The sequence below is a fragment of the Ambystoma mexicanum genome, chromosome 10, assembly GCF_040938575.1.
Source record: "Ambystoma mexicanum isolate Mex_15411 chromosome 10, UKY_AmexF1_1, whole genome shotgun sequence".
Lineage (NCBI taxonomy): Eukaryota > Metazoa > Chordata > Amphibia > Caudata > Ambystomatidae > Ambystoma > Ambystoma mexicanum.
The window spans coordinates 1,141,229,162-1,141,254,123 of record NC_090932.1 but is presented as its reverse complement, the minus strand read 5'-3'; the positions used below and the strand labels follow the sequence as shown (position 1 = coordinate 1,141,254,123).

The 24,962-nt window shown below is 46.8% G+C and overlaps 1 protein-coding gene across 2 annotated transcripts in view; it reads right to left on the bottom strand.

Moving 5' to 3' along the window:
* LOC138492091 (heparan sulfate glucosamine 3-O-sulfotransferase 1-like) overlaps positions 1–24,410 on the bottom strand; it is an 88,860-nt gene extending 64,450 nt beyond the window's left edge. Inside the window, exon 1 of one of the 2 annotated variants that reach the window (XM_069619059.1) lies at positions 24,329–24,410. The gene's annotated coding sequence lies outside the window, so the exon portion shown is untranslated. Of the gene's footprint in view, positions 1–7,266; positions 7,373–24,328 lie in introns of those variants that run through there. The other variant, XM_069619058.1, reaches the window with a different exon arrangement.
* Between the last annotated feature and the right edge of the window lie 552 nt (positions 24,411–24,962).

The window sequence follows — 24,962 nt, the reverse complement described above, 5'->3', positions numbered from 1 at the left end:
TTCGAAAAAAAGCAAGGAAGGAGAGGACATGTGAGGAGGGCGTGGTTTAGTTATTTATAAACCCATCGACTGCCCATGGCCATTGTGGACCCACCCACTATTGGATCGTCCTTCCCACGCAAAAACCATCGTACTGGGATGTCTTTGAGCGAGCACTATCAAGCAGTAACATCTAACGAACATCTAACGTTGACCTATCAGTGTTATAAGTAGTCTGCAGAGATAATGGCTTAATTGCAGCTGCAAAAGTGTCTTAAACAAGTGTGCCTTCAACCACTTAATTTATATTTTCCTGACTTTGAGGTCCTACCTAAACAAACATTGACAAAATCAACAGTTTTGGCTTGTGTATAGGTATTAGATAGGCACATGCCAATCATATGCCTAGATAATCACACCATGTCTCAGCTGTTGCATCTTACGATCGGGTCGTACCATTATGACCGTGCCTGCCAAATGCCCACACAAAAGCCAAATATGTTGTGTTTGCCAATTTATGGAATTCATTGAAATGACTGCACTTTTTGGGTTTCAGTTGGTGCCAGGCGATTACTGGCAACTATAACGTGAATTCAGTAAAGGTACGGGTATGGGCTTGCTCAAACTACAGGATTTCTGTTTTGCTCAATTACTGTTACTTAGAAATAAAAGTATTCATTAAGATAAAAGATACAGTAATTTAAAAGGAACATTGAACTGTCAACTGTCATAGATGGATTAACTTTCTGTACTATTCGTATAGGAACATTGCCCAATTGACAATGTATAGTACCCTAGACAGCACTCATTTTCGCCGAATATGTTTAAACTGCAAATTGTATGTTGTAGATAACACTTACAAACATGTTCTAAAGAGATGTGTGTCAAATAGAATCTTGCTTAATTTGCATGCACAGTTGTATCAAGGATTTCTATTTATGAATATATTGTTTTGATATTTCCGTCAGTGATGAATCTAGTGCCATTCGTTTATTATTCCAGACAATGTCTAGTGTGGCCAAATTACAAAATGATCCGTTGAACATATGAACACTGCAAACCATAGGTCAATACTCCCAACCAGGGCGATGATAGGGCCGGAATTCCCTGCTACGCCATCCTGGTTGGAGCACTGGTCAATACGATGGGAGAGGAGAGGAGCAGGGCTTTAAGTGGGCCTAGCTTAGCTTGGGCTAGAAAGGGCTCCCGAGCCATGGCACTGCCGGGGCCCAACCCCACTAGCCCCAGCCACACAGTCACCTCGGGTAGCCTGTGTAGTCCAAGCGCTGCACGGTTTACATGGGCTGCCTGCAGGTGTCAGCACTTCGGATTAGAAAAAAAGAAAAGGCATTGCTGACGACTGTATTCAGAAACAGGAGGAGGGCTGGAGGGCCTGGCTCTCATTTTGTTTCTGAGTTGAGTCATCGGGCAGCATAAAAGCCCTTTACTGTGACACCGATACTTATCCATTGCCCCCTGACTAGAGCCAACCCTCGATTTAGCAGCCCACTTAAGGCACCAGAGAGGGGGTTCGATGCCTGCCAAGAAATGCCAAATTAGAGCCCCTTCTGCTCCTTCCAAGATAAGCAGGGGGCGCTGTGTGCTGATGCTGGGTTAAGGCGCAGACATTCGGACTAGGTTCCTTTTTCAGATTTGTTACAAAGAAAACGAACAAAGAACTGCCTTATTTCGAAACAGGATTATGAAATCCCATTTTAAAGAGTCATACAAATATATATTAGGGAAAAGGATACCTGGAGGAAGTGGGGCTCCAGGAGGATATGGACACCCTCCCTAATTAATGTACAGGGAAGAAGAGGCAAATGGGAAATAAAAACAAACTTGAAGTAACCTGTGAGGGCAGAAACACAGAACCCCTTGGCTCATGTGTGCTTCGCAGCAGCTAATCCCCCGCCAGAATACCAGGCCCCAGCCCTTCACAATGGCCTCGTGAACACGTTTTAACAGGGATAGAGGCACTATAAAGTGACCCTTATCTGTGACCTGTCCAAGGGTGGGAGTGAGTGCCACCTTTAGCTGAAAACAACTAAGACCAGGCGGCTCCATTTGTAAACCCCACCACAGCGCCAGTTAGTTACCAGGCCTAGGAATTCTTTCAGGACGAGAGTGAGAAGAAACCAGAAATTAACCTTTTTGTAAACAGTCTAGTCTACTTCCTTAATGTCTGCTTTTGACACAATAAATATTGTCACATCATGGAACACATGCCTTCAACAATGACTGAGCATGTCATCTTATCACAGTGTTTCTTTCGTTCTAGGTCTATTACGGCAATTGAAACTGAGGAGGGGGAAGGGGCCTTACCACTCTGGTAATGCCCCCCTCCAAAAGTTCTACTGCTATTAGTACCTCGGCACATTGTACCATGGTACTAAACCAGGGTACTAATATTATTTTTACTTGAGTTGCGAAACGGCATGTAAACAGTTTCTCAGCTCGAGCAAATAAAATGGTTGCCATGGATTGGGGAGAAGGGACTACACATAGCCCCTTCTCCCTTTCCATGGCGGCAATTAAAAAGATAGTAACAAAAGAAAATAAAGAAAATGGCCATCATGGATTGGGGCGAAGAAACTACACGTAGTCCCTTCTCCTTTTCCATGGTGGCCAGACAAAGAAAGGGAAGGAACTTCGAGGGAAACAGAACCGTAACAGGTAAGTCGTTGTCGGGCTGTTAATGACCTGAACAGGGCCAAACAGATCGATTGTTACAATCCGATTGTCCCTCGCCGCATACTAATGATCTATAAAGTACAATAGTAAACACACAAAGGATACTTCTTGAAGCTTACATCAAATTGCATTCTGGTTCCAGTAGCCTTCCATTTAGGATGTGGTTTATAAAGCTACAGTCATGTTCTTTTTTTGTTTTACAGATGTCTATAAAGTATTTTTAGGCGCCAATAGTAAAGTATTTGTGTGTTCCCATGGGAACGCCTTGTCTCAGAGATGGAACTAAGCCGCTTGAACTCCATATCGTTCAAGGTAAATTTGGAATTGTTCAGTGATGTATTCCTGAACGGTCTGAATTGCGAGCTTACTAGACATGTAAAAATCACTGGGAATGTCAAGCTGGGAACTTAAGGGGAATGCCAAGCATACTAAACATGTCAAACTAGAATCTTACTCGACATGGCAGCATTACTTGTAATGTCACAATGGGAGCTACCTGTGGATGCTAAGCTTAATGGGAAATTCAAAAGAGCATCTTACTGGGAATGTGAACTTTGCTGAGAATACCAAACTAGGAGTTTACCAGGAATGTACAACCAGGCGCTTACAGTGAATGTCAAGCTTTCCAGGAATGTTATAACATGCCATGATGGCATAGCAGCAAAACAAACTGTGGCGTTGAATACGATGAAAAGAGCGTACGAGAGAGTAAGTGTGTTAATGAGCGTGGTTCAAGATTCAAAATATTGAGACCAAGTGTGTAAGTGAAAGAGTGGGTTTGCAAGTGACTGCATTTGAGTGAGTGTGTGAAAATGATTATGAGAATGAGTGAGTGAAAATGAATGTGAGGGGACGGGAAAGTGTGAGAATTGGAGAGTGTGAGAATGTGAGAGTGTGTCCGGAGTTCTAAGCTGCATTGCTGGAAACAGGCAATGATGTGCTAGCTATGTCTAAGGTAGAATGATAACGGTGTGCTAGCTTTAGTTAAATATAAAGATAAACTAATGTCAATATAAATATATAGAGCCAGGTTTGGGGAGAAGGGGCCCCATTTCCAGTCAGCATTGCACGCGACTGCCATGTTCTTGCCTCTAGCCTGCCCCCATCACTCACACTATGGCAGTGGTCTTCAAACATTTAAGGACTGGGCCCCCCTGAGAAAATTGTGGGCAGGCCAGGCCCCCCAAAAATTCCACATGGAAAGTAGGTCCAAATGGCTATAAACTATCGTGCGCTGTCACCGCACCCTATTCCCAGTATAGTCCCTGGGCTCCCCCACCTGCTCCCATCACAGTCTCTGGGTTCCTTCATCCCACTCTTACCCAGCCCCTGAGCTCTTCCCACCACAGACCCTGGGCTCTCCCCGCTCTGCTCCTACCACTATCCCGTGGCTCCTGCCTCTCCTGCTGCCACCACAGTCCCCGGGTTCCCCCATCTTGCTCCCAGCACAGTCCCAGGATCAGTGGCGGCTGTGAATTTTTTAAGTGGAGGGTCATAAATATTTTCCCCAGATATGCCACAGTGACCGAGCGCAGCCAGGAAGCCCGAACCAATCAAGTGTGGTCTGTGGGGTTTACCCCCTGGGAATTCTTTTTAAATACTGGGTTAAAATGTTGCATTTTAGAGCATAACTTTTTTTAAATGGGGTAAAAAGCGTGCAGTTGGTGGTGGGGGCACAGGGGACAGGCATGATATTTTTTACTGGACATCTGTGATAGATGTCCAGTAAAAAAAAAAATACCCTCCCTGTCCCCTGGGCTCCACAGCGCCTCAGAAGGAGAGCTGATTTTGGCAGGTGGGTAGGGGGATTGTGCAACAAAGGCATTTTGTCCAACCGCCCCCCCCCCCACTCGCCAAAACGAGCTCCACAGACCAACGCAAATACTTTAAGGAAAAGAAAACCAGACCATATAAAGCGCTGAGGATCTCAAAAAATTATTTTATAATCCTAAAAGATGACTGTTTCCAAACATCATATGGTTTCCATCAAAATAATTCTAAATAGCTGATCACATTAAAAACTCATGTTATATAAGACCATCAGAAAAGATAGATTTATCAGAGGAGTGTACTGCAAAAGGCCTGTCACACATCTACCCAATTGTGAAGAGCTTAAGAAAAACCAACACTAACTGATTAGGGTTCCATGTGTTAAAATCACAGCAAAAATTAATGTGGTTACAAAATATTGCAGCAAGAATGCTGTGGTTTTGCCGTCGCAATCCATGTAAAGGATGTGGGGTACACCCCCGCAACCCCTGGACCCATTATAATTATACCATTTAAGGAGAGCGGGGGACACCCCCGCCACCCCTGCTCCCCTTAAATGGTATAACCGGGTTCACCTTTACGGGGTCAAACCACAGCATTTTTGTCGCAATTTTTTGCATAGGCGACATTTTTTCTGCAATTTTATCGCTGCATACCCTGATTAGCGAGCACACACACACACACACACACACAGCAATCACTATCATTCACTCGATCACCCATCACCATACACTCACTCATATCACAAGCACACACGCATCCATGAACAGGAATCGGGAAGCATGCATGTGCAGGGGCGTGCGTGTGGGTGCTGAAAAGCATGAGTGCTGAAACCGCCCGCTCCAGGCTGCTCTGTCCATATGTGTGAGGAGGCAGAGGAGCTCACCCTCGCACATACAGACATGCAGTTCCCCAGCCAGCATTTTCAATGAGCTATGCAAGACTGGCGAGCAAAACGCACCCAGCCGTGCACGGCTCAATGAGCATGAGCGGCTGGGGAGCGGAACGGTTTCCCTTGGAAAAAGGAGTGTTTCACTGGGCTAGCTCCTCTATAATGGATGAGGGGGCCACTGCGTCGACACCCTCTCGCCCATTACGGATGAGCCGCCAGGCATGGACTGGCCTATAGGGCAATGCCCGAACCAAAAAGGCTAGTGTAGGCCAGTTTTTTGGGTCAAAATGGGCCCCTTTTTTGGCCAATGTGGGCCAGTTTGATGAGTTACGTCACTATCCAGCTAGTAGTTTTCACCATTGTTGCTGAATAAATATTCTTTGAATATCACAATTGCTTACATTTTAGCAAAAAACACTGCCTTGGGTACTATTCAAACAGTCTGTCACTATAGGAATGAATTGCCATTTGCAACTTTGGGACACTTTTTCATTGTTGCCCGAGACAGTTTTAAGCTCCAGCGCGTTGCTGTGAAGCGCCCCTGCCGATTTCCTCCATTAAAAAAAAAAAATTTAAAAATGATCTAAAAAAAATGTCAGGCTGGTGTCTCGCGCCCCCCTGAAATGCTGCTGCACCCTCCTGGGGGGCACACCCCACCGTTTGAAGACCTCTTCACTATGGCTAACAAGTGTTGTGGTCCCACAGCAACATTTGTCAATGTCCTGCCCCGCCCCTACACATCTAGACACAGTTCAGAGTAAATGCAGAGCCCCCATACCCTGCTCTAAGCAGAGCCCCCTGCCCCCAGCCCTGGGCATCTCCGAGTGCAGGCATCCTACCATTATTTGCATAAGTGCACACGCAGGGGCAAATTGGCCATTAAATAGACAACGTCTGCCGCTGGGTCAAGGCTGCTTCACTGACTGTACTAACACCCACCCTACTTCCTCACCAAGCCTAGCAGAAACGTGCAATACACTCGCGTGTTAGTAGCATAAATAAATCGCCCGTGACACCGTCATTAGCTTCTCTGGTCATCAGTATAAACGTGCGACCTGGGTACTAGTAACCTAGACAGGTCCTGTTCACTTGCAGGACAGATAGCTCACCGAGTTAGGCGCGTGCTGCTCTATGTTCACACTGCAACTCGGTTTTTTATCCTTCTCAGGCTGATTATGTACCCTTACTGTCGCTAAAATAAACGTCAGTGCCACGAAGCAGCAACATGGTAGAGGCAAGCCTTGAATTAAAGTGCCCAGCGCATAGGGGCTCAGTTCTTGACTCAATCACAGCAGTGCTTGGGAGAGGCGAGAGGACATGAATACATTACCCGGTGCGACAGGGAGTTTTAGAACCCAAGCTTAGACGTCCCCTTTTCTGCGGCTTTCATTCTGAACATACAGGTGCGAGTGGCTGGGAAGAGACATAGCATAGAACGCCCCAGGCACTCACCTCAGAACGCCCCGGGCACTCGCCTCAGAACGCCCCGGGCACTCACTTGTCACTTGAGAACCCCCGGGCACTCACCTCAGAACGCCCCGGCACTCACCACCTCCGCCTGGCAGCCCACAGCTTAGTTCCCCTTTTACTCCCCGCCCTGCACTTTTCAGGGCGCAAAACACCCGCCCCATCCACCACCTGCACACAGCGCCCCCTTTATCTGAACAGCTGAGTTCGCAATGATCACTCCGCCGCTGCTTGCGTCACGGAGTACCCCGCTCTTCACCCAACTAGGGAAATACTACCCCTATTACTCCTCTACCTGCACAGTGTCAGCACCCGTGCCCCTACCCACCCGCGCACAGCTGGGCACACTGTGCCTACCCCACAAGCATAGTCAGGACGTCCACCACCCTCCCACCCCCAGCAACTCCAGAGCACAGCACGCCCGCAACGCTCAGGACACGTTCTGGCCCCTCTGCTGGCGTTACCTGCTCAGCGCTCTGCGTTTCGCGGGGCTCTCCTGCTCCCTGCTCTGCAAAGCCCCTTCTCCGCGCCTGCACTCGGCTCCAGCTCCCGCGGTCTGCACGAGGCGGCACTTCCCATGTGTGTAAAGTCATCGCTCTGCCGTGGATGGGAAAAAGGGGAGGAGGGAGGCGGGCTCTGGGGAGGACCAGAAGTGGCATCAATGGCGGGGAGGGAGAGCGGTGCGCGTGAGCATCTCGTGAGCATCTCGTTTCTGTACAGTGCATGCAGATCACGGGACCTCGACTGTATCGTGGGTCCTACTGCACTCACTGTACTGTTACCTCCTGAGACGCGCAAAATGTAACATTTGTATTACTGCACGGCAATTCCAAATGTCATTGCCCCTCATCAGATCTTTGAAATGTCACCACTTCCAGGAGGGCGTGGAAGCTGGGCCATCTTAAGCACGTTTGGAGCCCTGGGCACGGACATCGTTGGGGCCCCCCTCCACCAACCCAAAGAAATTAAGTGATCAAGAATATCTGCCACGCCCCCCCGCCTGCCGCAATCGCAATCCATAGGTTGTTATGTAGCCTCACAGCATTAAAAATAAGATTAAAGTCCCCTTACCATCTTCATTCTTGCTCTAAACAGAATGTTAAGTACCAGGTAGATGCTGTGATAGACCTGGCGACTGACGACACTCACCACCCTGCAACTCCAGCTGGTAAGACTCTTTCAACTTCAACTAAAAGAAGCTGTCAGACTCCTTCGGTTACATTGATCACTCCGCCCCCAGTCCCGAATGATGCAAACACAGGGTCACCCTTGTGCTCCAGTCTGCTCACCTTGGAGGTTCCAGTTGTCGTGATGGTGGACGGCATGTCTCCACAGGGACTGCAACCCGGGGAGACCATTGAACAGATAACGGGAGGCGTGGCCCCAATGGCGGACCAGAACATACAACCCACCGTTGAAGGGGCAGCCGCTGTCTTCACCTTCACTACCCCGATCGGACCGGTGATGATGTTGGGGTAGACGCGACAAAAGGGCCTGTGTTAAGTTCGTACAGAGGCACAGAGCATGGACAGAACCCCGTAACAGCCGTGATTGTTGTTCATCCTACGCCATATTGAGAAGACTTGATGAGCCTGAGTTCTGAACAAGGGGATTATTTACCTGCTGGTAACCTGGAGAGTGAGAACACTCAGCGGGAAGGAACCACAATCCAGGCCTCACATCCCGGGAGACTGGTCTGCCCCCACAACCCCTGAGGGGAATACTTTGGCTCCTACCCCAACCATTTCGAACGCAACTGTAGCTCCCAAAGATAAAGGACATATACCACTTGTCGCTGCTGACAGCTTGAAGTCAAAAGAAGGCAACAAAAACAGAAAGAAACCTCAAAGACAAGGGGGTTACAATTTCGTTAACCCTCAAACCCAAACAGCAGCAAAAAATCAAAAGTGGATAAGACAACGATCCTCAAGAGCGAAGGCCCCTTATAGGAAAGTGGCCCAACCAGGGTATCAAATAGGTCAGCAGCCATTCTCCTCCAACATTTTGGAGGAGTTCTTCATGAAAAAACTATTAACAGGCCGGGCTCTTGATGAGCCATCTGACGCAGAAATACTGTCAGCGGTAGAGGGACCAAGAGACCGTGACGCCCATTTGCTTCCCTCATTAGCCCTACAGAAGCCAGAGCAGGAGGCCATATTGCAGCCAGTGAAACGAACATCGATGAACGGGACTCCTCAAAGATGGCACTTTGGCAAGCCCCCGATAAAGTCAGAAACGTGCCTGAGACTTCAAAAACAGCCAAGCAGGAAGTGCCAACCTTCGTGTCCAGAGCAAAAAGTGAGACTTCTACAGCCTTTAACTCTTGCCTAAATGGCCCACACAGTGGCGGCCAGAGGTCCCCGGCTCAGGATAAGCCGAGGGCTCTTTCTTCAAAATCTAGCGGGCCACCGACCAGTGGACACTCTCCATCATTGAAAGACTCAAGAGCGCACACAGAAGCGGCACCAACACACCAGACAAACAGTCAAAGACTTAGAGATCGATATCTCCAGGGCTGCGTCTAACTTTGACCTCCAAAGTGGACACCACCATGAAAACACCTCAGAACAGACGCTTAAGCGAAATTTCAATGCAGATGTCTAGAGAATATCCATCAAAGAAATTGGACCCGACGACTATACTATCGACAGTGACAATAGCGCTAGCCCCATTTGGCAAGCTGTATGAAGTGATAAACAACACTTTAAAGGATCAGACCACCATGATTGCCTACATGCACAAAAAACTATCCTACTTGGAAGGATATGTGATTTGGAAAGCCAACGAAAAACCTAAAATGAAAAGCCAAGCCTCGCAAGTCACGGACGCCTCAAATGGAGCCTTACCTCCACTAAAACTAGGCGCCATTACGTTGGAGCCACCAAAAAGAAGCACAAGAACCCTGGGCACACAAACAGTGGTGATTGACCGTAACAAAACCAAAGAGGGAATCACACAGAAGGCACCAGAAGGTGACGCTCGAGGGAGTCTACAAACGGCCACTTCGACCATCGCTAATTTACCATCCATTTTAAAGCAACCATTGGACACGAAGATGCCAAAAACCTCATCAGCACCATCCTTACAATCGCCACGTGCTAATGGGCCAGGCTATGGGTCTATTAGCACGGCATGTTTTGACAAGATCTCTAATGACACTCTGTCAACTCAAGGATTGACATTGGAAGGGATCCTTCCCCCCACCTTTGGCATCTACTCTCAGAAAACTAAAGTGATCCACGACGACCAAACCAAAAAAGTGGGACGGGTACCAATTAATCTAAAACAACCAAAAGGCCCGATCCGCCAACAAGATACAGGAAAGAGGGTCATGGTTCTGACTCTCCCCAGAAAGATCAATCCGAAAAAAATAGTAAAAGTGCCAGGGAGTATCAACAGCAAAATTCCGGATCCAACTATCGATCTAAAAGAGATCGACAAAGAGGAGATCTCTGAAAACTCGATCGACCTAATGAATATGAGTCTGTATACCATTGAAGACTCATAATCGGAATTGACAAGCATTCCACACCAAAACCGAAAACTGGATGACCTTCATGAAGAATCATTACCACAAGGACCAAAGGAAAAAGTACTTGTTATTGATCCGCCCTCTCCAAAATTCTTAACAATGACGGACAAACAGGAAAAAATTCATGAAGACGGGGAGCTAGGGCCCTGTAACCATCTAAAAAAGGGCATAAGACAAACAAATCCTGCCTATAATCGAAGCGCTCCACTTATGAAGACATCACACACTCGAAAGGAAGAAACTTGGTCCGTGTGGTCACGCGGAAACAAAAGCGAACCAGATATTCATTCTAGTAAAATGAGAAACTTTGACCAACAACAATTGCGCGTGACAAAGCATTCCAGATCTCGAGCCCACGGAAAATCTTATGATGATGCACCAGAATCCAAATCTAGTAAAATGAGAGAAGTCCCACAAAAACCAGCATCAAAAATTGCTCTAACATCAGGCACCAGGCTGATTTGTTTGCCTTTCCCACCAACAGACTAGTAATTTGGTTCTGGGGCTTCTTTGTTTATGTTCATTTTTTGGACTATAGCATTTAGGTTTTGATCTCTCACTAGGTTTTGAGAATGCATTAACATTTGATGCTCATATTTCTGACTAATTAAGTCAATCAATTTAGCTTCTTTTAAATCAATATTTACCCCTACTGTAATTCAATTTTGCATTCCTTATGCTGGTTTTTCTCCACGAACATTGAGACTCAGAGTTTGCTATTTCGTTTACACCTAACTGACATCCTTTACTCAGTTGTTTTCCACAATGCATTTGCTGGACCATACCATTCTATTCATGAATCATTTTGATTTATAATTCACATTGGGAGAGTAGACCATGAGTGTATCCATGCTCAGATCGACCTCACGCGTTTGCATCCGTTTTCCTATATTCCTAATTAAATAGATTTCCGCTTTACTTGACTTCTTTTTGACATTTTTGAATAAATGACCCTTTTTGCAGGATTTTGACATTTCCAGTCACAATCCCACCCCTTTGTTTATCTCTGACGTCACACGCCAAGACGCGTGATGTCAACATGCCGATACGTCACTTCCGTGACGTTTCAGGCACGGATACCCCTCTCAATAATGCCGCTCAGCGCCATTCTCGAGTGAACACCACTCGGTTGTGTGGGGATTGGACCCCTTCAATATTTGTCATGATTCCTGCCTCTCATGTCCCCAGCCCTCCAAGATGTCAGGCTGGAGCCAGGCCACGATCACCTACATAGCCATCAAGGGCCTCTCCATCCCTCCAAAGACCCACTTGGAGTCAGACTTGGCGCTTGTAGCACCAGACTCACTCACTCCCATAGGATAACATTGGGGATTGGACTTGTAGTGCATTGATGGGGACAAGATGGATGCCCCCACATATTTCGGTTCCCAGAACTGCATATGCAGTCTAGTCTTTTGGGTGTGGTTCAGCCCAGAGACACCTGGGATACTCAGAGACTATTTAAGCCACGCCCAGGCTGAGAAACATGCTTTGTGTTTTCTGCACCTGCAGCGTGACACTCACCGTGTTCGGATCGGTCTCCAGAAGGCCTGCATTTTTCTTCGGCGCTCAGCTCCTTTTTAAGGAGGATAGCATTATTTTGTTGTATTCCTCGACCAAAGTGAAGGGATCTGTGTGGTCAGAAAGCAAATTCAGAGTGGAGAGAATCAATGGAATTAGTTTTTCAGCTGTAATGTTTCTTTTGTTTCTGGGAGGGATGGCAGGAGCTATGCTGTTGGCAGGTGGGGGAAGTGTAGCTTCTAAGTGGAAGAGATCAGGTGATGGTTGGACCAGGGCTGAGGTGTTATGGAGGTGATGGAACAAGAACACCATTAGGAACCTTGCGGCTCTTCTGCCCATCATTCATCACTCCTTCTGTTCTGCGGGCATCTTCAGCGGTGTCATTCCCATCCTGGTATGCCGCTTCCTAAGGAAAAGGGAAAAGAACAGAAAAAAAGCATTCAGCAAATCTTCGCTTATTTTTAAAGACTGTACGAGCTTCAAACGCTTACCTGAATCCCAGCCGCTCTGGGGGAACTCTGTCTCCGGAACTTCTCATCCCTCTACAAGAGGGAAAAGACACTCCAGGTTAGCGTGGAAACATCTAGAGGTGCCGCATACCGTGCTTACTCACCGCATTTCTTCTTCATAACCGGCATCCACGCTGAAAACATTGCAGCACCTAAAAGACACAGAAAAAGAACTCAGTTCAATACAAATACGAAAGTGTTGCATCGCGCTCTCACTCACCTTCAGCGCTACTCATCTCAGCAGCACGTCGCCATCCCCGGACGCCGGCCATCATCTAAGGAAGGAAAGGAACAAAGTTAGAGAACTGTTCAAAAGACCCATTATACTTACCTGTCGGACTCTTGCCAGTGAAGTAACTAGGCAGCAACGAGCCCGCATCAATCAACGCGCCCCTGCGCTGAAAGCAGGATGGAGAACACACTTTCAAAGAAAACAAGGTGAGCTGTGGATCAAAGGGAAGGGTTGGACCCCAGGGAAGAAGGGGTTCAAGCACACAGAGACAATAGGGAGTTAAACTCTACCAATCCTGTGTTTCAAGCCCAGTCTCCAGTCGAGTAGACTCCAGGGAAGGGTTTGAGGTCGTAAGAGGTCAGACCAGGCTGAGTGACGTCCCCGTGGATACCAGGTGAGCGTTACAATATTTTGTTCACCCATTACGTGTAATGATTCACTTTACCCGATACTTTTAAACCCAGAAACCCCGCTCATACTAATGATCTGTTTTCCACGGAATTACAGTTGGAATACCTATATTCTATATTCTGGTTTCAGATTCTCAATTGCTTTTGTGAATCAATGAAACTTCCACCCATTTTGAGGGAATAAAAATCCGTCCAACCACTGATTATTTGACTGGGTCCAGGAATAATCGCCCAACAGGTCTCAGGTATGGATTGTCACTCGCTAGATTAATTAACAGAACTATTTTATATTCATCCTTAATCAAACTATTCACTAGATTCGCTTGATCTTAATTTTAGAATCACTCTAATCCTGAATTCCTCATTTTCTGGGTCGTACCAGCATATTAACAAGGTGACCTCACCATCCAGGTTTTGTCCTCTCCAGGTTTGTTCACTTTTGCGTTTTTCTAGTCTAATTGCTTTCAAGTGGGGAAAGAACCAGGTATTCACGTTTTCTGGGGTTGTTCTTTCTGATTTTCAAAGGTGCTATGACGTTTAAGGAGGATAGCATTATTTTGTTGTATTCCTCGACCAAAGTGAAGGGATCTGTGTGGTCAGAAAGCAAATTCAGAGTGGAGAGAATCAATGGAATTCGTTTTTCAGCTGTAATGTTTCTTTTGTTTCTGGGAGGGATGGCAGGAGCTATGCTGTTGGCAGGTGGGGGAAGTGTAGCTTCTAAGGGGAAGAGATCAGGTGATGGTTGGACAAGGGCTGAGGTGTTATGGAGGTGATGGATGTTTGGCAGTTGTGCTCTGCTATCCAGTCGAGTGTCCTGCCTTTAATGTGGGTAACTTCTGTCACTTTTTGGGTGAACCCTAGTTCCTCGAGGGAGGCATTGATGTGCATGGCATTCTGATCTAGTTGGTAGATGAAGCCTAGGATAAGATCTCCTAAGAGAAGGCATTTTGAGGAGTTTTTAAGGTTGTCAGATAGAATATTAGTTGTGTCTTCTTCGAAGGAAACAAGAGGGCCAGGGGGTCAGTTTGGCAGAGAGGGATTCACATGATTCTACATTTAGTGGCATGGTGAGTTTCAAGGCTAGACTGGTTTTGGCAATTATGGCAAGGCCTCTGCCTCTGGATATTGTGTGATCTATTCTAAGGAGGGTGTAATCCTCAGGAATGGCTAACATGATCGCTGGGCCTGCTGCTGGATGAAGCTAGGATTCAGTGATGGCTAGGAAATCCATTTTTTTTGTCTGGAGTAAATCTGCTATTTTGGTGGAGTGGGCCACCACAGAGCGGGCATTTATAAGGGCAACTTGTATGCTAGTCTGTGTAGGTTGGTGCTTGTAGGTGCCTGGGTGTTATGGTGGTGCTTCGGGTGAGTGTTGAACTCACGGGTGAGCCGGCTGTTGAGCTGGAGTGGGTGTTGGGTGGAGGTTGTAGTATTGGGCTGTGGGCCACTCAAGATACTGGTATTATTATTCATGATGACGTGTGATGTTTTGGCTAGGGGTTCATATATTTTAGGGAGTCTGGCACAGAGTTTGAGGTTTCTCTGGTGAAGACTGCAAGGCCTGGTATCCATGTTAACCTAGCTCGGGGGTATGCTGTGAAAGGTCGCAGGGACCACTAAAGGCAAGGTGTGTGCCAAGATTGGGATTAGTGTGCTAATTAGAATTAGGATGGTCCTTAATAGGATGGTATAGATCATAGGAAGATACATGATTGCAGGTATGGTAGCTAGATGATGACAGGTGTGATAGGGAGGATGGGAAAGGGGTGTCTATGCAAAGGTTCAGGGATAGGGTAGCAGTGGAGCATAATGTTACAGGTAGAATACGCAATTAGGAGAATTGGTATGAGCTAGCTTAGGTAAGGTAATACCGCAGACTCTGAGGCAAATAGAATCTACTGTGGTGTGTGTATTGAGAGCGAACTGTCTAGGGCAGAGTGATGCTGCGAGGGCAGTTGCAGATATGCCAGATCAGGCGATGAGGCAGTGGGAAGCATCAAGAGAGTAAGGGCAGCAGGCCGTAAACAAAGACAACTAGCTGAGGCAGTAGGCAGAGTCAATGCGCTATCTAGGGCAATAGGCAAAAGGCAATGGGCACAATCAAGAGGCGGTTTGTCAACAGGCAGTAGGCCCAATCAGGTAGTTGGCAACATGCAGTAGGCACAAATAGGTAGTTGGCAACTGGCACAAGTAGGTAGTTGGCAACAGGCAGTGGCACAATCAAGTAGTTGCCAACAGGCAGTGGCACAATCAAGTAGTTGGCAACAGGCAGTAGCCACAAATAGGTAGTTGGCAACAGGCAGTGGCACAATCAAGTAGTTGACAACAGGCAGTGGCACAAATAGGTAGTTGGCAACAGGCAATAGGCAGAGTCAGTATCTAGGGCAATGGGCATGATCAAAGTAGTTAAGGCCAAAGGTGAAGACAGCTATCTGAGGCAGCGGGTAAAGAGCATGATCAGATGCAGTTGGGCAGAATCAAATGCGTTAGGAATGGGATGTATGGGTATGAACTAGTGGTACAAAGACTGATATGTGGCTGGTACAAAGACTGATATGCAAATCAATATTTCTCCTCAGTGAAGGGTGCAGTGAGCTAAAACATGGTTGTAGACACTCCTTGGTGGTGAAATTCCAAAGAACAGGTTATTTGACCCATGTTCGTTCTCAGTAGTAGAGGGGCTCCCAGACTCCTTTGTAATTATGAAAAAAATGTCACTAATCAAATGTTCTCAACATCATGAATAACAACGAGCTGGAGGTTTGTGGCAAAATATCTGAATATCTAACAGTTTATTACACAACTTCTTTCATTGCATTTCCCAAATCTCTGAAAGTACAGGGGGGTGAAACAGAGGTGTCAGATTTGCATTCACTTGCATTCTGGGACTTATAGTTTACCATTCAGGATGTGAAAATTAAAACCACAATGATAATCTTTTGGCTTAACATGTTGCTATAAGGATTTACATGTTGTCATGTGGATGGCTTTATTATGCAATTTGTGTGTTTTGTAAGTAAACTCTACAAGACAGTATTATTGTGGGCCTTGAAATCCAAAACTTAAATAGTTGCACCAAGTAAAGCTTGGAAGGTTTGTGGTCAAATTGGCAGAGTGGGTTAAAATTCCTGCTTCACTGTTTAGCCAAAGTGTGTGATCCTGGTCAGTTATTTAATCGCAATCTGATTTAACTGCAAAAATTGGAGTTCTTATTTCAAGTAGTGTGAACTTAAATCACACTATTTGAAAAAGCGACACCCTTGAAATGGGACAGATTTAATGAGTAGGAAGAAAATAGTGTACACACTCGTGCTCCAAACCGTCACCTTGAATTTCATCACTATTGGTGCACTGGCCCTCCCTCAGTCCTATACCACTCGATTTGACAGGCAAACATATAGTCTTGCCAGTCGGTCTGCTACACTCGAATCTTTGGTACACCGACAGCGCCAACATTAATTTTCTCTCCCGTTACGGTCAGTTGTAGAAGTTGCTTGGGCAATGCAGGCGAATGAGTGAAACTCTTTGCTATGTCCTGTTCTGCCATTTTATTACATCTTTTATAGCACACCTGCTGCCATTTTCTCACTCCTGGGAGCTTCAGGATCTGCAAGAAGTAGCGTTGGAGAGTAATGCAGGAAAGGGGGATCAGCGCAAGATTGTTTTGTTACAGTGTTGATGTGTGTAGATCCAAAGATGCAGCTCTATGCGGTGTAAGATTTAGAAATTGTGAGCTTCTTGTGCAATAGTTAATGTGAACTCCATGGTACTAAGATACTTATCTTGTGGTTGTCGAAGGGTCTGTCAGAGTGCTGATTAAGGAGTGTGGGGAGTTGTGTTGGTGTATATGTGGTGGGTTAGTTTGGCATTTAGGGAAATGTAGTGCATATATGTGCGTCCAGATGGTGCATGCTCCATTTTGTTGTTTCGATGCACAGGTTGTGTACTGCAATGTATTTTTAGTTTGGATGGGAGTTATAGTGATTTGAAGTGGCTATTGTTACCATATCTTTATCAAATCAATGACAAACTTGACTGCATTGACACACCATGCACAAGTGGAATTTTGAGGCGGAGTGCACCTTAAACAGAAACAGCACACAGAAAAATGGAAGACTTTTGCTCCTTTGTGTTTTTGAGAGTGACTCGCCAGGCAGTCATGGACCAGTCAAGGGATGGACCACAGAGCAGCTCTTAAGTGAGCCAAGGACCAGAGGAGAGTGACTCCAAAGAACACCCAAGGAACAGAGAGGTGAAGACCCGAGGGACACCTAACCACAGAGCTTTGCTTGTACCATAGTTGTGCATTTTTAGTTTTGGCTATTTGGTGGTGCTTTAAAACTAATGTATTGCACTCAAATAAAGCTAGGAAGGAGAGGACATGCGAGGAGGGCGTGGTTTATTTATTTATAAACCTATTGACTGCCCATGGCCATTGTGGACCCAGCCACTATCGGATTGTCCTTCCCACTCAAAAACCATCGCCCTGGGATGTCTTTGAGCAAGCACTATCAAGCAGTAACATCTAACGTTGACCTATCATTGTTATAAGTAGTCTGCAGAGATAATGGCTTAATTGCAGCTGCAAAAGTGTCTTAAACAAGTGTGCCTTCAACCACTTAATTTATATGTCCCTGACTCTGAGGTCCTACCTAAACAAACATTGACAAAGTCAACAGTTTTGACTTGTGTATAGGTATTAGAGAGGTACATGCCAATCATTAATCATTTGCCTAGATAATCACACCATGTCTCAGCTGTTGCATCTTATGGTCAGGTCGTACCATTATGACAGTGCCTGGCAAATGCCCACACAAAAGCCAAATCTGTTCTGTTTGCCATTTTATGGATTTAATTGAAGTGACTGCAGCCAGGCGATTACTGGCAACTATAACGTGAATTCAGTAAAGGTACGGGTATGGGCATGCTCAAACTACTGGATTTCTGTTTTGCTCAATTACTGTTACTTAGAAATACAAGTATTCATTAGGATACAAGATACAGTCATTTAAAAGGATCATTGAACTGTCAACTGTCATAGATGGATTAACTTCCTGTACTATTCATATAGGGAAATTGCATTTTTAACAATTGACAATGTATAGTACCCTAGACAGCACTCATTTTGTCCGATTATGTTTAAACTGCACCTTTAAATTGTATGTTGTAGATAACACTTACAAACATGTTCTAAAGAGATGTGTGTCAAATAGAATCTTGCTTAATTTGCATGCACAGTTGTATCAAGGATTTCTATTTATGAATATATTGTTTTGATATTTCCGTCAGTGATGAATCTAGTGCCATTCGTTTATTATTCCAGACAATGTGTAGTGTGGGCAAATTACAAAATGATCCATTGAACATTTGACCACCACAAACCATACGTCAATACTCCTAACGTGGCGAGGATAAGGCCGGAATTCCCTGCTATGCCATCCTGGTTGGAGCACTGGTCCATACGATGGGAGAGGAGAGGAGCATGGCTTTAAGTGGGCCTGGCCTAGCTGGGGCTAGAAAGGGCTCCCGAGCCATGGCACTGCCGGGGCCCAACCCCACTAGCCCCAGCCACACAGTCACCTCGGGTAGCCTGTGTAGCCGAAGCGCTGCACGGTTTATATAGGCTGCCTGCAGGTGTCAGTACTTCGGATTAGAAAAAAAAAGAAAAGGCATTGCTGACGACTGTATTCAGAAACAGGAGGAGGGCTGGAGGGCCTGGCTCTCATTTTGTTTCTGAGTAAAGAGTCATCGGGCAGAATAAAAGCCCTTTAACTGCGACACCCATACTTATCCATTGCCCCCGGACTAGAGCCACCCTTCGATTTAGCGGCCCACTTAAGGCATCAGAGAGGGGGTTCGATGCCTTCCAAGAAATGCCAAATTTGAACCGCTTCGGCTCCTCCCAGGATAAGCAGGGGGGCGCTGTATGCTGATGCTGGGTTAAGGGGCAGACATTCGGACTTGGGAGCAGGCTCCTTTTTCAGATCTGTTACAAAGAAAAAGAACAAAGAACTGCCTTATTTCGAGACCGGGTTATGAAATCCCATTTTAAAGAGCCCCAAAAATATATATTAGGGAAAAGGATAACTGGAGGAAGTGGGGCTCCAGGAGGATGCGGCTCCATTTGTAAACCCCACCACAGCGCCAGTTAGTTACCAGGCCTAGGAACTCTTTCAGGACGAGAGTGAGAAGGAACCAGAAATTAACCTTTTTGTAAACAGTCTAGTCTACTTCCTTAATGTCTGCTTTTGACACAATAAATATTGTCACATCATGGAACACATGCCTTAAACAATGACTGAGCATGTCATCTTATCACAGTGTTTCTTTCGTTCTAGGTCTATTACGGCAATTGAAACTGAGGAGGGGTGGGGCATTACCAGTCAGGTAATGCCCCCCCTCCAAAAGTTATACTGCTATTAGTACCTCGGTACGTTGTACCAGGGTACTAATAGTAATTTCACTCGAGTTGAGAAACTGCATGTAAACCGTTTCTCAGCTCAAACAAAAAAAATGGTTGCCATGGATTGGGGAAAAGGGGCCCTTCTCCCTTTCCATGGCAGCAATTAAAAAGATAATAACAAAAGAAAACAAAGAAAATGGCCATCATGGATTGGTGCGAAGAAACTACACGTAGTCCCTTCTCCCTTTCCATGGTGACCAGACAAAGAAGGAAGGAACTTCGAGGGAAACAGAACAGTAACAGGTAAGTCTTTGTAAGGCTGGTAACAACCTGAACAGTGCCGAACAGATCGATTGTTCCGATTGTCCTTCACAGCATACTAATAATCTTTAAAGTACAATAGTAAACACACAAAGGATACTTCTTGAAGCTTACATCAAATTGCATTCTGGTTGCAGTAGCCATCCATTTAGGATGTGGTATATAAAGCTACAGTCATGTTCTTTTTTTGTTTTACAGGTCTGTAAAGTATTTTTAGGCGCCAATAGTAAAGGAGTTGTATGTTCCCATGTGAACGCCTTGTCTCAGAGATGGGAACTAAGCCGCTTGAACTCAATATCGTTCAGGGTAAATATGGAATTGTTCAGTGATGTATACCTGAACGGTTTGGGAATATCAATCTGGGAACTCAAGGGGAATGCCAAGCATCCTAAACATGTCAAACTAGAATTTTACTCGACATACCAGCATTACTGCTAATGTCACAATGGGAGCTACCTGTGGATGGTAAGCTTAATGGGAAATTCAAAAGAGCATCTTACTGGGAATGTGAACTTTGCTGGGAATACCAAACTGGGATTTTATCAGGAATATACAGCCAGGGGCTTATAGTAAATGTCAAGCTTGCCAGGAATGTTATAACATGCCATGATGGCATAGCAGCAAAACAAACTGTGGCGTTGAATACGATGAAAAGAGCGTGGGAGAGAGTGTGTTAATGAGCGTGATTCAAGATTCAAAATATTGAGACCAAGTGTGTAAGTGAAAGAGTGGGTTTGCAAGTGGCTGCATTTGAGTGAGTGTGTGAAAATGATTATGGGAATGAGTGAGTGAAAATGAATGTGAGGGGACGGGAAAGTGTGAGAATTGGAGAGTGTGAGAATGTGAGAGTGTGTCCGGAGTTCTAAGCTGCATTGCTGGAAACAGGCAATGATGTGCTACCTATGTCTGAGGTAGAATGATAACGGTGTGCTAGCTTTAGTTAAATATAAAGATAAACTAATGTCAATATAAATATATAGAGCCAGGTTTGGGGAGAAGGGGCCCCATTTCCAGTCAGCATTGCATGTGACTGCCATGTTTTTGCCCCTAGCCTGCCCCCATCACTCACACTATGGCAGTGGTCTTCAAACATTTTAGGACTGGTCCCCCCTGAGAAAACTGTGGGTACGCCAGGCCCCCCAAAAATGCCACATGGAAAGTAGGTCCAAATGGCTATGAACTATTGTGTGCCGTCGCTGTACCCTACTCCCAGTATAGTCCATGGGCTCCCCCCCGGCTCCCATCACAGTCTCTGGGTTCCTTCATCACACTCTTACCCAGCCCCTGGGCTCTTCCCACCACAGACCCTGGGCTCTCCCCACTCTGCTCCTACCACTATCCCGTGGCTCCTGCCTCTCCTGCTGCCACCACAGTCCCCGGGTTCCCCATCCTGCTCCCAGCACAGTCCCAGGATCAGTGGCAGCTGTGAATTTTTTAAGTGGAGGGTCATAAATATTTTCCCCAGATATGCCACAGTGACCGAGCGCAGCCAGGAAGCCCGAACCAATCAAGTGTGGTCTGTGGGGTTTACCCCCTGGGAATTCTTTTTAAATACTGGGTTAAAATGTTGCATTTTAGAGCATACTTTTTTTTAAATGGGGTAAAAAGCCAAACCGTGCAATTGGTGGCGGGGGCACAGGGGGCAGGCACGATATTCTTTTACTGGACATTTGTGATAGATGTCCAGTTAAAACAAATACCCTCCCTGTCCCCTGGGCTCCACAACGCCTCAGAAGGAGAGCTGATTTTGGCAGGTGGGAAGGGGGATTGTGCAACAAAGGCATTTTAAAAATGCCTTTGTTGTGCAACAGCCCCCCCACTCGCCAAAACGCGATCCACAGGCCAACACAAACACTTTAAGAAAAAAAAAAAACAGACCATATCAAGCGCTGAGGATCTCAAATAATTATTTTATAATCCTAAAAGAGGACTGTTTCCAAACATCATATGGTTTCCATCAAAATAATTTTAAATAGCTGATCACATTAAAAAACTCATGTTATCTAAGACCATAAGAAAAGATAGATTTATCAGAGGAGTGTACTGCAAAAGGCCTCTCACACATGCAACCAATTGTGAAGACCTTAAGAAAAACCAACACTAACTGATTAGGGTTCCATGTGTTAAAATCACAGCAAAAATTAATGTGGTTACAAAATATTGCAGCAAAAATGCTGTAATTTTGCCGCCGCAATCCATGTGAAGGATGCGGGGTACACCCCCGCAACCCCTAGACCCATAATAATTATACCATTTAAGGGGGGCGGGGGACACCCCCGCAATCCTTGAACCCCTTAAATGGCATAACTGGGTTCACCTTTATGGGGTCAAACCACAGCATTTTTGTCGCAATTTTTTGTATAGGCGACATTTTTTCTGCAATTTTATCACTGCATACCCTGATTAGCGAGCACACACACACACACACAGCAATCACTATCATTCACACGATCACCCATCACCATACACTCACTCATATCACAAGCACACACGCACCCATGAACAGGAATCGGGAAGCATGCATGTGCAGGGGCATGCACACGCACGTGGGCGTGCGTGTGGGTGCTGAAAAGCATGAGTGCTGAAACCGCCCGCTCCAGGCTGCTCTGTCCATATGTGTGAGGAGGCGCAGGAGCTCACTCTCGCACATACAGACATGCAGTTCCCCAGCCAGCATTTTCAATGAGCTATGCAAGACTGGCGAGCAAAACGCACCCAGCCTTGCACGGCTCAATGAGCATGAGCGGCTGGGGAGCGGAACGGTTTCCCTTGGAAAAAGCAGCTGAAGGAGTGTTTCACTGGGCTGGCTCCTCTATAATGGATGAGGGGGCCACTGCGTCGACACCCTCTCGCCCATTACGGATGAGCCGCCAGGCATGGACTGGCCTATAGGGCAATGCCCGAACCAAAAAGGCTAGTGTAGGCCAGTTTTTTGGGTCAAAATGGGCCGCTTTTTTGGCCAATGTGGGCCAGTTTGTTGAGTTACGTCACTATCCAGCTAGTAGTTTTCACCATTGTTGCTGAATAAATATTCTTTGAATATCACAATTGCTTACGTTTTAGCAAAAAGCACTGCCTTGGGTACTATTCAAACAGTCTGTCACTATAGGAATGAATTGCCATTTGCAACTGTGGGACACTTTTTCATTGGTGCCCGAGACAGTTTTAAGCTCCAGCCCTTTGCTGTGAAGGGCCCCTGCCGATTTCCTCCATTAAAAAAATAAAAATAAAAAAAAAAATGATCCAAAAAAATGTCAGGCTCCTGTTTCGCGCCCCCCCCCCCCCCCCTGGATTGCTGCTGCACCCTCCTGGGGGGCACGCCCCACCGTTTGAAGACTTCTTTACTATGGCTAACAAGTGTTGTAATCCCACAGCAACATTTGTCAATGGCCAGCCCCGCCCCTACACTTATAGACAGCGTTCAGAGTAAATGCAGAGCCCCCATAGCCTGCTCTAAGCACAGCCCCCTGCCCCCAGCCCTGGGCATCTCCGAGTGCAGGCATCCTACCATTATTTGCATAAGTGCACACACGCAGGGGCAAATTGGCCATTAAACAGACAACGTCTGCCGCTGGGTCAAGGCTGCTTCACTGACTGTACTAACACCCACCCTACTTCCTCACCAAGCCTAGCCGAAACGTGCAATACACTCGCGTGTTAGTAGCATAAATAAATCGCCCGTGACACCGTCATTAGCTTCTCTGGTCATCAGTATAAACGTGCGACCTGGGTACTAGTAACCTAGACAGGTCCTGTTCACTTGCAGGACAGATAGCTCACCGAGTTAGGCGCGTGCTGCTCTATGTTCACACTGCAACTGGTTTTTTATCCTTCTCAGGCTGATTATGTACCCTTACTGTCGCTAAAATAAACGTCAGTGCCACGAAGCAGCAACATGGTAGTGGCAAGCCTTGAATTAAAGTGCCCAGCGCATAGGGGCTCAGTTCTTGACCCAATCACAGCAGTGCTTGGGAGAGGCGAGAGGCCATGAATACATTACCCGGTGCGTCAGAGAGTTTTGGAACCCAAGCTTAGACGTCCCCTTTTCTGCGGCTTTCATTCTGGACATACAGGTGCGAGTGGCTGGGAAGAGACATAGCATAGAACACCCCAGGCACTCACCTCAGAACCCCCGGGCACTCGCCTCAGAACGCCCCGGGCACTCACTTGAGAACCCCCGGGCACTCACCTCAGAACGCCCCGGCACTCACCACCTCCGCCTGGCAGCCCACAGCTTAGTTCCCCTTTTACTCCCCGCCCTGCACTTTTCAGGGCGCAAAACACCCGCCCCACCCACCACCTGCACACAGCTCCGAGTAAAACCCGCGCCCCCTTTATCTGAACAGCTGAGTTCGCAATGATCACTCCGCCGCTGCTTGCGTCACGGAGTACCCCGCTCTTCACCCAACTAGGGAAACACTACCCCTATTACTCCTCTACCTGCACAGTGTCAGCACCCGTGCCCCTACCCACCCGCGCACAGCTGGGCACACTGTGCCTCCCCCACAAGCATAGTCAGGACGTCCACCCCCAGCAACTCCAGAGCCCAGCACGCCCGCAACGCTCAGGACACGTTCTGGCCCCTCTGCTGGCGTTACCTGTTCAGCGCTCTGCGTTTCGCGGGGCTCTCCTACTCCCTGCTCTGCAAAGCCCCTTCTCCGCGCCTGCACTCGGCTCCAGCTCCCGCGGTCTGCACGAGGCGGCACTTCCCATGTGTGTAAAGTCATCGCTCTGCCGTGGATGGGAAAAAGGGGAGGAGGGAGGCGGGCTCTGGGGAGGACCAGAAGTGGCATCAATGGCGGGGAGGGAGAGCGGTGCGCGTGAGCATCTCGTGAGCATCTCGTTTCTGTACAGTGCATGCAGGTCACGGGACCTCGACTGGATCGTGGGTCCTACTGCACTCACTGTACTGTTACCTCCTGAGACGCGCAAAATGTAACATTTGTATTACTGCACGGCAATTCCAAATGTCAATGCCCCTCATCAGATCTTTGAAATGTCACCACTTCCAGGAGGGCGTGGAATCTGGGCCATCTTAAGCACTTTTGGGGCCCCATGGGCACGGACATCTTTGGGGAACCCCTCCACCAACCCAAAGAAATTAAGTGATCAAGAATATCTGCCTCGCCCCCCGCCTGCCGCAATCACAACCCATACGTTGTTATGCAGCCTCACAGCATTAACAATAAGGATGTTTACTCCCCTTAAGTCCCCTTACCCTCTTAGTTCTTG